The sequence below is a fragment of the Delphinus delphis genome, chromosome 17 (genome assembly GCF_949987515.2).
Source record: "Delphinus delphis chromosome 17, mDelDel1.2, whole genome shotgun sequence".
NCBI classification, from domain to species: domain Eukaryota; kingdom Metazoa; phylum Chordata; class Mammalia; order Artiodactyla; family Delphinidae; genus Delphinus; species Delphinus delphis.
In genome coordinates, this window is record NC_082699.1 from 1,286,257 (window position 1) to 1,299,427 (window position 13,171).

Here is a 13,171-nt window from a genome sequence, read left to right on the forward strand (position 1 = left end):
TAGGAGAATGAAATTAAAATGGAATCAAAGCTTCAGTGATCGCCCAGCTGTTTGAATACATCTAAACCACGTGCTCCTTCATTCCTGGTAACAGAAGGGTGAAGGCTGCTCGGTTTTGGCCTCGGAGGAGGGGGGTTGCTCCAGCTGAAAAGCAGGGGCTGTGAGCAGAGCGGAAGGGGACGGGCTCTGGTTTTGGACTCGTCAGCTTCGAGGTCTCTGCAGGCACGTGCTCTGGGTGGTCGGGGGCCCAGCTGGTTGGGGTGGAGCTGGCCGCAGCCCAAGGAGACAGACAGGCGCCTGGGGGCTTTGTCAAGACAGAGCGGACAGAACAGAGACTCGAATTGGAATTTGCATACACTGAGAAATTTGACATGGACGTGGAAAACAATTCACTTTCCACAGATTGCACTGTCCATGAAGAAAGGAAACTGAAAGAGCGTCAGGAGTTTATTCGTCGAAAGTGGAGGCCGGTGTCCTGGATTCACTCCCTGGGGGACAGTTCTAACCTCCCTGCAGGTCCAGCTCGTTGTGCGAACTGACCGGTGTGTGGCCAAGACGAGATCTCCGTCAACCTGTGCCTCTAATCAGTGATATACTGTGGGGTTTCCGGGGGAAACTGAAAGAGAGAAGGTGGAGACTGTAATATTTTAAATGCATCAGAAAACTAGGCCTAGGGATCTCACTGATGGTCTCAATAGTCTGCTTCCTCTGACCAAGGAAGCAATTCTCTAATCCCTCAGTGGCTCATGAATGTAACAAGAAATCTAAACTTGACATTGCAGAGAAAAAAAGGCATTTTTAAAGGAAACACAGGAATTATGCTTTTTATAATACTGGACTTACTCGCTAATATATTGTTTAAAATCTTTGTGTCTGTCCATGGGAGAGATTGGTCTGAAAATGGCAACACATTTGTCGGGTTTTGGTATGAGATTTATGCTGGTCTCATAAGATGAGTTGACCGCTAGTCTCTGTTCTCTATTCTTTGAGAAAGTTTATGTAAAAACTGATGTTACTGCTCCCTGAAACATTTGCAAGAAATTACCGGTAAGTGGAATAACCATCAATCTCAACTTGGGCCCTACCTGGTTCTTTGCACTGAAGGAATTTGCCTAATTTCTGTGAGCCTCTGTCTCCGTATCTGCAAAGTTGATTTGATACCTAGTCAATTTCTGTTTAGACTCGTTGTGGAGATAATAAGTCCCTCTTGCTTTCCCTTACCTGTGGAAGCTTGCAGAGTGCCACGGAAACATGTCATAAACCTCTGTGAGGTCCTTGACAGTGTTTTGTTTTTAAACATCTTAATTGGAGTATAATTGCTTTACAAAGGTGTGTTAGTTGCTGCTGTATAACAAGGTGAATCAGCTATACATATACATATGTTCCCATATCTCCTCCCTCTTGCATCTCCCTCCTACCCTCCCTATCCCACCCTCTAGGTGGTCACAAAGCACCGAGCTGATCTCCCTGTGCTGTGCGGCTGCTTCCCACTAGCTATCTATTTTACATTTGGAAGTGTATATATGTCCATGCCACTCTCTCACTTCATCCCAGCTTACCCTTCCCCCTCCCCGTGTCCTCAAGCCCATTCTCTACGTCTGTGTCTTTATTCCCTGACAGTGTTTTACACAAGAAGGCAAGTAAGTAGACAGCAGAGGTCAGGAAGTCGACTCACAATCTACGGAGGGAAAATGCGTCCTTGGAAGGAGACAAATAGGAGTCGAAAGGGACCCTTGGCGGCAGTTGGCTGAGGACGCCGACGGCCTCCTTGCAGGGAACTGAGCCGGGTCCCCACTGTCCTGCTGGGTTCCTGAAGCCGGCGCCATCCCCTCCCGCCAAGAAAGGGGCCCGTGGGGACGCGTCCAGCCTCCGCGGCCCCCACGGGCGCTGAGCTGTCTGTCCCCCGGGGTCTGCGCGGAGGTGACCCCAGGACCACCGGCTGCTTCCTCTTTTGTGACTCTCCTCTTTTTTCTGACTCGACTTCCTACCTCCTCAGCATGTGTGGGGATCACATCCGAAGTCAACTCCACGCCCCGGCCCCGGCTCTGGGTCCGCCTCTGCGGGACCCGGGGTAGGATGTGCGTCCGCGCAGGGCAGGGCCGCCTTGGGCTGGGGACAGGGCGCCCCGCGTGGCCTTGCCGGCGGCTCAGGACTTCCTACTCTCTGCTCCGAGGCCACCCGAATGAAGGCGGCCGACTCGGGCGAAGCCTTGGTTGTTAAGGGATGTTTAGATTGAGCTCAGACTTGATTTCAGTTGGAGTGCCCCATCTTTAAACAAGTAACAGCTGAAAAATTTCCAAATGGATTGTTTTCAATAACTTGTAAACTATATCTCACAAATGCAGTTTGCAAAGGAATTTGCTAAACAGAGGTCTCTTTTGTTACCTCGGGAAAAGCATAGAGTTCACTCTGTAGAGTGTAAGATCCGTGAAATCGAAGCACGCCCCCCCCAAGTTTCCCTGCGAAGAGCTGCCCTTTCCACCAGCTGCCATGATTCAGCCCGAGAGGGATTATTCCAGAAAGCGCGTGCTGGAGGGGAGAGGCTGCAGGGAGCACGTCGAGGATATCTGCTCACTCAGTTGTTCATCTGTTCACAGGGCATTAACTGAACTCCGAGTGTATGAAAGGTTTGGTTTCACTCAGATTGTGGGAAGATGGTGTGACGTAGTTTTGGGGACTCAGCTGGTTTGATTTATGCTGTCTGTTTTGTTTCGTTCTGTCTTATTTTCTGACCCACTAGTAAGCTGACTTGGAGGACCAGTCGTCCTGCAATTTGTCGCTGGACCGGAGAAGGGAAGGGGGGCCCTTGGCCCACCAGTTAGTGAGAGGGCATGAAAAGGGACCCTGCTGCGAGGACCGCCCCTTCCACTGTCGGGGTACGTGTGCCTGCCTGTATGCACGGTGCCCTTCTGTGGTAGGGTGGCATCGCAGAGCAAGCCATGTACGAGTTCTCGTGAGTTTGGGGCTGGGGTTGAGAGGATGCGGTTGGTGCCCTGCAGACCCGGCACCAGACTAGACTGGGGGGCCACCCGGCTGTCCCCGGTGCAGGGGTGCAGGGGCTGGGAAAACAGCCAGCTCGGCTCACAGCCCGGGAGGTGGCAGCTTGCCCCAGACAGGCTGGGGAGGTCCCCAGGGGCCCTGCCACGCTGGGCGCTGGGGCCAGCAGCGTCCTGAGATGTCAGCTGTGGGTGACAGGGAGGGAGAGCCCTGGCAGGTCTTGTCCTAACAGTTACATGTTTGTCTGGGACTCATGACTCAGAGGGTAGAACAATTACGAGGTCTCATCCGCCTAAGAGAGTGTCAAAAGTGCTCTCCTCTAAGGGGCAAATAGTAAGGACCACACCAGAGAGCTCTCTCTCTCTCTCTCTCTGTCTTTTCTGGGGGGTGGTGCTGCGAACTTGACCAGAATTGTTGGGCACCTGTTACCATGAGGGTGCACGTTACAAAAGGTTTTCCTCTCTGACCTCTGGAAAGATGGTATCTGTTGATAATACAGAGTTTCTGGAAGCATCTAGATCATTCATTTGAAGAACACTTGGACATGAGCAAGATATGTAAGAATGTTAGAATTTTTATTCCTGTACATTTTTCCTTTTAAAGGTGAATAAGAAAGTCTCACTGTTCTAAGGGAAAGAACAATGTTTGCTTTCAGTAATTTGATAAAATCGCTTGATTCCTTTTTCAGTGCTGAGCTAGACAACATGCCAAGAAGCGTAATTAACTGAATCAAGGGACACAAAGGGAAAGAATAAACATTTGTTCTGAGCAGGTGTTACGCAATCTGGACGCGTGCTGTCCACCAGGCGGGCGTGATGCGTCTTGTTGAGGTGGGTGCAAGGAACAGACTGTGGGTCACCCCGAGAATGCTGCTGCGCTCACACTCCAAAAACTGCAAGTATTTGCAAGGTACCACTCGGGCTGCGTACGTAGCAGCAGCATAGCTAGACTTGGAATGGAAATAAACCCTTATCACACAAGTACGCGTTAGTAAGGCCCAAACATGTTGTCGCACGTTTATTTGGTTTTGAGTCAGCGTGTGTGTGTGTGTGTTCGTAGGATCTGAGATTGCCTGACAACCTTTGGAGATTTAGACTTTTTCCAGCACGTTCTGTAGCCGCGCTCGTTCGAAGCAATGGCTTGCTTTCTTAAAGAGATGCCTTTCTGCTGGTTGTGCTGTAAGTTGGGCCCAGAGGACCTCAGCGCAATTGTTCTGTCCTGCAGGGTTACATCCAGGCTTTTCCTTGCAGGACATTTTGTGTGCAGACCTTGTGTTGGAGAGCAGCCCGCACAGGACCAGGCTCCTGGCTCCTGAAGGCCGGGGGGGCTGCCGCAGACGCCCCGTCTGAAGGAGGCCTCACGACTTGGCGTTGGAGCTGCCCCTGGCCCCGGATGAGTCGACGGGACCCGGCAGAGTGTTTTGAGCGGCCCCCGTGTCTCTGTCCCGGTCGGCTGTGAAGCGTTCATTTCAGGACGGAGAGCCTTGCTCCTGAGCAGCTCTTTCCAAAATGTCTTTTAGTGTTTGGCAGGTGGTTGTACTGACTCAGGGCCCTCGTAAGAAAGTCGTCACCGACCCAGGGTGAGTCCCAAATGGAACCGAAGCGTATTTCAACATTGTTCTCCTTCCAAGAGGAGCTGGACGGCCTAGCACACGCATGTGGACAGCAGCTTGAGAGCTGAGCCCGGGAGGGAGCTGGGGTCCCGGCGGCCGCGCCCTGTGCCTGGCCTCTGACATAGCCTCTCCCCGGGCAGGTACCACCCAGGTCCCTCACCCAGCGTTTAACACTTCAGGTGCTGGATGTGACGAGCAGCTTCCCCCTTTACTCGCTGAGGAATGGAAACACGGTTTTAGCCTCACCTATGCCTCTGCGTCCTTATCTGAAGAATGGGTACGATGACAGCATCCAGCTGATAGGACGGAAGGGCTGGTGACGAATATTATTTATATCATTATTCTAGGGAGAAATGTAGTGTGATGACTGATAATGGGCTGCAAACACATTCAGTAAATAGATAATCCCCGACTCGTGATGATGCGACTTAGGACTTTTTGACTTTATGAGGGTGTGAAAGTGATAGACATTCAGTAGAAACCGTGCTTCAAATTTTGCTCTTTTCCAGGGTTAGTAACGTTCTGTGGATGCTCTCACGTGAAGCCGGGCGGTGGCGGCCACGGCTCCCAGGCAGCCCGCAGCCGCTTCGGATGCTCTGAGCACAGTTCACGCGGCCGAGCTGAGCTACGAGGTCCAGGAGGTCGGGTAGTAACTGCATTTTTGACTTACAGTGTTTTCAACCTTTGATGGGTCGGTCGAGATGTAACCTCATCGTTAGTTGAGGGAGATCTGTACAACTAATTATGACCTTTTCCAAAGCTCACTCTGCACTGCCAATCTTTAGACCTTGTAATAGATAACATCGAAGTTCAAACATGCATTTATATTTTAAAAAATACTTCATACTGATGGGGCAACATATAATAACTTTCAGATGATTAGACTGTTCTGCTCGATCTAATAGATTTACAAACTATACATGAATCTTGCATTCTATCAGTCTGAAATGTCAAAGGAAATTCAGAGAGATTCGCACCTGAACTAATCTAAAATTTCATTGTTTTGAAAGATAAGATATACTAGTTGGAACTAATACTAACTACACACGTACAGTTAGTACTCCACTGATGATAACTCTACTAATACTAAATTCAATTGGAGGATTAAAAGATAAAAGTTAGTATGAGGGCTTCCCTGGTGGCGCGGTGGTTGAGGGTCCGCGTGCCGATGCAGGGGACACGGGTTCGTGCCCCGGTCCGGGAAGATCCCACGTGCCGCGGAGCGGCTGGGCCCGTGAGCCATGGCCACTGAGCCTGCACGTCCGGAGCCTGTGCTCCGCAACAGGAGAGGCCACAGCAGTGAGAGGCCCGCATACCACAAAAAAAAAAAAGTTAGTATGAATACTTTGACACCAGAAATTATTTTCTTTTCCTTTCTCCTGGAGTCCTGAAAGCTCTGGATTGACTTCTTTATATAGAACTAATCTTAACTCCTGGAGGCGATGGAAATTGCAGCAGAAACGTGAGACGTGGAAGGTGAGGGGACACGGTTTGAAGCAGCAGAGAGGGTACTGCTTCCGTGTCCCCGAGGCCGCAGCACACGGTGGGCAGAGGCGGCGAGAGGAGCAGAGGAGATGATGAGGTCTGTGGGGCACACCGGCCACTGCAAACAGGAGCTCAGTGAGTTTGCCCGGATGGGAAGCGGGTGTGTGGGGAGGGCGCAGAACAGCCCACGATCTCCGCCAGACGGGCAGAGCCCAGGGCTTCAAGTCAGCAGGTGCACAGATGATGTGGACCCAGGTGTGGGAGAGGAAACCTCCCACAGGTGAGAGCCCTGACCTGACGGACTCGCCCGGCTGTCATCATAGAAAGCACTGCTTTCCAAACCATTGTCATTGCTACTCCTTACTTGTATGTGTCTGTTTATACCTGGATGGTCACCATGAAGTGAAACAACAGCAATTCACATAAGAGGATGTGAATTAAGAGGATTTAAGTTGTAGGCTTTTTTCTCGCGGGTTCTGGGTTGTGTAAGGGTCTTACTTTATAATTCCTACACGTTGACTCTTATAATGACAAAAATCTACTATGGGGATTAAATCAGTGTGGGACATATATGGTAGGTTTCAGAAGAATCCAGTTCCTCGATCTTTAAATATATATTCAAATCTAATACGTGAACGGGGGACCCTCTGTTCTGACAGGCTCCCAGTTATGGGGTGGGAACTTCTACTGTGTAGAAAAGACATTAGATTAACGAGTGACATTTTTTCTCGCTCTATTTCCTTTCCTCTAACTCCTCTGTCATGGAGATGCTGACAGGATATAGTGATGTCTTGTGATGGGAAACAACCAGGGCTAACGTTATCTCTCGTCCTGAAATACAACAGAAAAATCTCACCGTGGAGCCTTTCGGAGCAGAGCTTTGGGGCCGTGTCCACGCAGCAGAGAATGTGACTCCTGGGGGGGATTTCCAGCCCGGGGACATAGCAGTGCTGACCCCCTGCCCTGCGGGTGACCGGGGCCACCGGGTGATAAGACAGTCGCTCTGCACAGAGCTCTCTCCTCTGTACCCATCTCTGGACTGTCCCCTGTCACCCTTTGTGCTCTTTGCTTGGAGAATTTTGAACTCAGAGCAATTTCCTTTTAGCGGAAGTTCCCTGAACCCCTCTCTCTCTTTCACTCCTGAGTTGCCTCCTGAGGCAGAGGTGGGGACACTCTGGCCACGTGTGTTCCTGTCTCGCTGCCCCCCTCAGGGCCAGCAGCTTCTACCCACAGCTTTTTTTTTTTTTTTTTTTTTTTGCAGGGGCCTCTCACTGTCGTGGCCTCTCTTGTTGCGTAGCACAGGCTCCAGATGTGCAGGCTCAGTAGTTGTGGCTCATGGGTCCAGTTGCTCCATGGCATGTGGGATCCTCCCAGACCAGGGCTGGAACCCATGTCCCCCGCATTGGCAGGCAGATTCTCAGCCACTGTGCCACCAGGGAAGCCCGACCCACAGCTTTTAAAATAAATTCTCATTAATGTTTTTTTTTTTTTTTTTTTTTTTTTGTGTTATGTGGGCCTCTCACTGTCGTGGCCTCTCTCGTTGCGGAGCACAGGCTCCGGACATGCTGGCTCAGCGGCCATGGCTTATGGGCCTAGCCGCTCTGCGGCATGTGGGATCTTCCTGGACCAGGGCACGAACCCGTGTCCCCTGCATCGGCAGGTGGACTCTCAACCACTGCGCCACCAGGGAAGCCCTCATTAATGTTTTGATAGAAGCTCCAAAAGGAGGAGGTTGGTGTCACCAGCAGAGAACATCCGTATCTGGTGAAGGAAATAGTTGGATTTTTCTTTGTAAAAATTGTTTTGATGGTCTAGCGGAAAACATGTTACTATCTTAAGAGAATTCATTATGTTTTTCATATCATGGGCTAGTTTTGTTAAAGCACGACGTGTATCAGGGTTTTTTTCCTGATATGACACCGTTGTTAAAAGCACAGCCTGCAGGTCTGCATGGATCTGAGTTCAGTTCCTGGAGCACCTGCTTATGTCTTGTGTGAACGTGGGCAAGTCACTTCCATTCTGAAATGGGATGATAAGAGATTTTATCCTGCTGGGTTTTAGGAAATGAGACAAGATGATATCTCTAAATTGTTAAGCACGGATACTGGCGCATCATAAGCCGCAGTCAACGTGAGACAACAACAGAACAGGTTTCCCTTTCCTGCCTTTTCAGTAATAGCCTGTATCTCCACAAGATGCTTCGCAATGACAAGCATTGTCATTATGATGCTTCTTTGCCTCCAGAGCAAGTTACCATGACACCGCTCATCTCTCCCTTTTATCTCCTGCGGTGACAAACTACAGCCGGGAAACCTGAGATATTTTCCATTGATTTCTGAGAGTCTAGGGTAGAAAGAAAACGTGAACTGAGTACTTATGAAAGGGGAGGTACGTCTGGATTTAGGGTCGTGCCCACCAAGCCGCATCTCCATCAGCTGGGTGACCCCAGCAGCTTCACACTCTGAGCTTTAACTTCTTCATCTGTGAGAACAGAGGAGAAGACCTCTTTTTCCAAATAAATGAAATTACATACATGAAAGCAGCCAGCATCACACTAAGGCACAGGGGGATTTTAATAAAAATTTCTTCCGTCCATCCACCTACCTATCCACGTATCCACTGAGGGACCTCGGTGGTATTCAGGGAATATCAGGGACTCTGGAGGACATCTGTGCCCCGTCATCCCACCCCCACCGTGAATCAGAGGCTGAAGCCGCCTGAAAAGACACATCAGAGAACAAGAAGGTAAAACAGACTGTGACAGGCAGAGCGACGGCCCAACTGTGCCCACGTCCTGATGCCCTGAACCAGGGAATATGTTATCCTACCTGGCAGAGGGCCTTGTAAAATGTGAGGGAGGATCCTGAGATGGAGAGATTCTCCTGGGCTGTCCTGGGGAGCCCAGTCTAATCACAGCCCCTTCAAAAGCAGGGCCTCTTCCCCAGCTGCCGTCAGAGAGAGACATGGGGAAACAGAGAGCCCGGCAGGAGCAGCGTGAAGCGCGAAGGGCTTGACTCACCATTGCAGACACCTGGTCAAACCCAGCCTTGATGTCCTGTGGAGATGTTTTAAAAATGTGATCTATAAATGCCCCTCTGCCATGTGGGTGGGCCTCGTCCAATCAGGTGAAGGCCTGACGAGAGAAAAGACTGAGGGCCCCCCTCGGGCAGCAGCAGCAGCTCCTCCCTGGGTCTCCAGGCTGCCGCCAGCCCCACACAACCAGGACTAAGCAGCCTGTCCCTTACAGCACGCCTGCCTTCCTGCAAGCGAGAAGGATGCCCCTGGTCCTGCTTCCCGAGAACCGGAAAGGGGGCGTGGTCTGGGGGAGCAGGGATGCCTTCTCCCCGTCCGGGTCACAGGAGAACCAGAGCCGGAGTGCAGGCTCGGAAGCCCGGGGCGTCCAGCGAGGTGAGCACCATGGGTGGGGACAACAGGGCCTGAAGTCCCAGAGGGAGTGTGGGCGCAGCCTGGGGCCACGCACGTCCAAGCTGCTGGCCCCCAGACGGCCCCGTAGGGGTCGGGGCCCCCAGAGATGCTGGGGAGCTGACCCAGCCCCGCGGCGAGTCCTGGTGCCCGGTACGGCGTGGCGTTAGCACGAGGCACCTGTCCCGGAGCCACCCGCCACCCCATGGCCACAGAGAAGGGTCCCAGCACAGTTCAGTGGCTGGCTTTGCACTTGGAGCTGTTTGGGGCAAATGAGAGCTTTCCCCCAAGGCTTTTAAGAGGCCCGGGGCGGGGCCACCTTCCCACGGGAGGCCTTCCCCACAGAACAGCCAGGCCAAGGGGTCAGCGCAAAGCCCAAGGCCTGGGGACAGCACGCGGTGTGCAGGGCTCTGGGACCACAGACCACGGACCACAGACGGCAGCCCGATTTCTCCCACCAACACGCCCGGCCCAGACACCCCACGCTGCCTCAGGGCACAGAGGCCTCAGGGCACTCAGGCCAGGCCCGCCTGCTTCCAGTGTGGCCCCGGGGGCAGAAGGGCTTGGCGGGGCCAGGCCGGCTCTGGGGGACTGTTGCGGTGAGGAAGCCGCAGTGCCCCCCCGCCCCGGGCACAGGACATGTTCCACCCGCCGACAGCACCCTGGATGCGGCCGCACGGAGAATCTGCTTGGGGACGTCTTGTTTAAGGTCTCAGTGATGCCCCAGGAGGTTTGAAGAGAGTGGAATGTGCTTTCTCCACCCAGGCTCTATATCCACCCAGGAAAATGGCCTTTGACATTTACCAGCATAAAGATTTGTTCAAGAAATAGCTGGAAAAAAATGAGATGTGAGGGCAACGCTGAAGTTCATGCAAAGATGATGTTGGCGGCAGGCTGGGGGCCCGGGGTCTCCCTGCAGAGGGTGGCTCGGTCCAGCCCTCACTCTCCGCCGTCACCCCGCTCCCAGCACCATCAGGGCACCGCCCCCCGGGATCTCCACACCCCCCTGCACCCACCTGCCTGAGGGGAGAGGAGGGCACGTCCTCCTCAGAGCTGCCCAGGCTCTGGGTGGGTGACCCCACCACTGTCCTTCTGTCCTTCTGTCCCTCCCTCTGCACACAAGTCAGGCACCTTCTGGAGACTCGCATGGGGTTGCTTGAAGCCATAGGAGTGTGTGTGTGCACGTGTCTGTGCAGGTGTGCGCCATGCATGTACGCACACGTATGCGTTTGCACGCGCATGTGTGTCTACACATGTATGCGTGTGCACATGTGATTGCACGTGTGTATGCGTGTGCAAGCGTTTGCGCGTGCATGTTTACATGTGTGTGCTGTGTGCGTGCATTGTGTTTACGTGTGCGCTGTGTGTGCACACGTTTACGTGCGTGTCGTGTGTGCGTGTGTTTACATGTGCACGTGTGTATGAATGCATGTGTGCCTGGGGAGGGCCCCGTGCCATGTCCATGACAGAGGGGCTCTGGGCGGATGCACTGGGCCGAGACCGTGGCAGCCCCTTGGCTGCCTCTCCCGGTCCTGCTTTAGCTGCTTCCATCCTGACTCTTTTCCTGGAGGAAAGGTGGAGCCCAAAGTGTCAGATTCCTCGTGGGCAACAGAGCAGCGCTTTTTAAACAGGTGACACGGCATCACCATTCAAACCAACAACAGGGGATGATGGTCCTGCCGTGACATCGGCACATGGGAGGAGGGTCCAGTAGGAAGGACCTGGCCACTGGGGGGATCGCATCCTACCCGCAGGGGCCAGCTTCCTGCCGCAATCCCGGGGCCAGAGCCAGGCCCAGCCGTGACCACACCCCCTTCCCACCTGGAAGATCAGGTGACAGGTGACTGTTCTTCTCCGCTCTGGCCTTCCCAGGGGCCTGCATTCCTCAGCACTGTGTCACCTCCTGGGCCAGGTAGGGTGGCCGCCCTGCTCTGTCTGGGCTGAGTCAGCGCTGGGCCCGCCCTGTGGCCTCCTGTCCCAGCCAGGCAGACTCAGGCGTGAAGACCCGGGGGTCCAGGTGAGCTCTCTGAGAAGGACCAAAGTCTGCCCCCTTGGACTCTGATGACAGTCTTTAAAGTTTCAGAGGACATTAGCATAAAATGCCGGTGACCTTTCATGCAAACCTGTCTGAGGGTCGGTGGTCTGTACACGCCTTCTAGGAAGTTGGGGTCCTGGGGGTCCTCCACGTCCCGGCAGCCCCTCCCTCGACGACTGTGTGAAAGCAGCAGGTGCACTGTGTCCCCCCAGAAGGAGCTGACAGTGGCACCAGCCCCTCGCTCTGAGCTCTGGTCGTCAGCGAGCTGCCCCTCGTCTTTCCGGGGGGCGTCTTCCGGGGTCTCCACGCTGGATGGCCCATCCACCACTGTCAACACCCGGCTCAGCGCCCACGACCGACCACGTCCTTTCCTCGGTCCATGAGAAGATGCTGCCTGCTGCCCGGAGGGACGGGGAACCTTCTTTATTGCTGCGCCTGGGCAGTGCCCTGATCACACAGAAGCAAAGGCAACGGTAGGAAAGGGAGGGCTGCAAGGACCAGCCTTCCAAATGGCTACACAAGAAACGTCCCACTGCCCCAGTGTGGCATCCAGGCCGTGCACTGCCTGGTCACCTGTCCCCAGCCTTCCAGCCCACCTGTTCCCCCGCCTTCCAGCCCACCTGTTACCCCCTTCCAGCCCACCCGTCCCCCACCTTCCAACCCACCTGTTACCCCCTTTCCAGCCCACCTGTTACCCCCTTCCAGCCCACCTCTTACCCCCACTTCCAGCCCACCTCTCGCTTCCCTGCACCCTCTCCCGCCCACTCTGCTCCGTTCTGCTCTCTGAAACCCTTCGCACCACATCTTGGTCACGTCCCTCTTAACCATCTGAGATGTTTTCTTAATAGTCTTTATTATTTAGAGCAGTTTTAGATTCACACCAAAATTGAAAGGAAGGTACAGAGATTTCCCAGGTGCCTCCCACCTCCTGCATCCCCCCCTGACCACATTATCCCCCAGTGTCAACATCCCCCCTAGGTGGTACATCTGTTACAATCCATTGACAGGTCATCATCGCCCAGATCTGTAGTTTACACTACACGAGGGCTCACTGTCGGTGGTGCACAGTCAGAGTTAAAACACCATGGCCTGGGACGTGCTTCAGGGCACCTCAGCTGTCATCTGCGCCAAGTGTCAGCAAGTGTTTGTTAGTTTGACTTTACTCTGTCTGCCCGCACCTTCCCCACACCTCCTGCTGTTTCTCCTTCCACACACAGTGTTGTCACTTGGGCCATCCAGATCTTAATCCCTTCCGTAACCCCATCGCACTCCGTAGATGAACTCTCTAGTGTGGTGGCCACTTGCCATAGGTGCTATCTCACTCCAAATAAATTAAAATTGAATTAAATCAACAATCTATCTCCTCAGTGGGACCAGCTGCATCTCATGTGGTCAACAGGTATGCGTGTAACAGCTACCGCATTGGTCAGACCATTCACATCACTGCAGAAACTTCTGTGGGGCAGCTTGCCATATATATATATATATATATATATATATATATATCTTTTTAAATTTATTTATTTTATTATTTGTTTATTTATTTATTTTTGGCTGCGTTGGGTCTTCGTTGCTGCATGTGGGCTTCTCCTAGTTGGAGTGAGCGGGGGCTACTCTTC

At 53.1% G+C, this 13,171-nt stretch overlaps 1 long non-coding RNA gene across 2 annotated transcripts in view; it reads left to right on the forward strand.

The window, feature by feature from the left end:
- LOC132440429 (uncharacterized) overlaps positions 1-13,171 on the forward strand; it is a 100,431-nt gene that overhangs the window by 68,999 nt on the left and 18,261 nt on the right. Inside the window, exon 2 of one of the 2 annotated variants that reach the window (XR_009522570.1) lies at positions 5,119-5,255. This is a non-coding gene — a long non-coding RNA (uncharacterized lncRNA). The remainder of the gene's footprint in view (positions 1-5,118; positions 5,256-13,171) is intronic. The other variant, XR_009522571.1, reaches the window with a different exon arrangement.